Raw genomic sequence first — 1,104 nt, 5'->3', positions numbered from 1 at the left:
AGAATAAGATAACTGATTGCACTGATGCCCATACCAGTGACAGGTGACAGAAGTGTGTATTCTTCAACTTCCTGTCTCATTGTCACCGTGTAAATTCATCTCATTGAGTGTTTCCTTATTTATTACCAACTGTGTTAGTCTGGGTAGATTAGAGGAATAAATTCATAGACACATATGCACATAAGAAAGAGGCTTATATGTAAGAGCAATTGAATATTGAGAAAACATCCCAGAGCAGTCCAGATCAAGTTCATAAGTCTGATATTAATGCATATGTCTGATACCAGTCCATAAACTCCTCTTCAGACTCACACAACACATACTATGATGCCAAATACAGGAAGATCATGGACCAGTGGGTGGGAAATCTTGTGGATCCAGTGGCATTGTAAACATCTCAACTCTGGCAGGAGTCTCCATGTGGTTCCTCCAGCTCAGGGCACTAGCATAGTTCCATTTCTCTTGTCAGCTACAGTATCTCCCAGGAAGTGACCAGAGAGAGTGTGTCTCCTGCCTCTAAGGAGACTTCCCAGAAGTTTGGAGTTCACAAAACCCTCAGGAAAAGGCTATGCCCACACAGAGGTCTCATTGGCTATGACCTGATTGACAGGCCAGACTCCACCCCTTCACTCTTAATCCTCTCAAATTGACAAACTGTTATATAATTATCACAACAACCTTCTATATCACTAAGCACAATAATAATAGAAGATTAAATGAACTACTTTCAAGGAAGCATGGAACAACTAAAAAGAAACTCAACATAGATACAACACTATCAACCAACCTGAGCTCATATATCTATGCAGAAAATACCACCCAACAAGAGATCAATACATATTATTTTCCAGTACATTCTTCAAAGAACAAAGAATGTTCTCCAGAACATTCTATAAAGCATAGCATATGTTATGCCACAAAGCAAGGCTCCGTAATTTTTTTTAATTTTGAAATAATACAAAGCACTTCCTCAAAGCTTGGCGTTCTTAAATTAGAAGTCAATAACAGGAAAAACAAGAGAAAAATAATCAAATATCTGGAACCTGAAAAATTATCCTGCTTAGAACCAATTAAGAATTAAAATGACATACAAAATTATTTGAA

The sequence above is a fragment of the Echinops telfairi genome, unplaced genomic scaffold (genome assembly GCF_000313985.2).
Source record: "Echinops telfairi isolate 266 unplaced genomic scaffold, ASM31398v2 ScPeMD7_1;HRSCAF=3_0, whole genome shotgun sequence".
Taxonomy (NCBI): domain Eukaryota; kingdom Metazoa; phylum Chordata; class Mammalia; order Afrosoricida; family Tenrecidae; genus Echinops; species Echinops telfairi.
The sequence above is the reverse complement of the archived record's forward strand: the minus strand, read 5'-3'. Positions refer to the sequence as shown.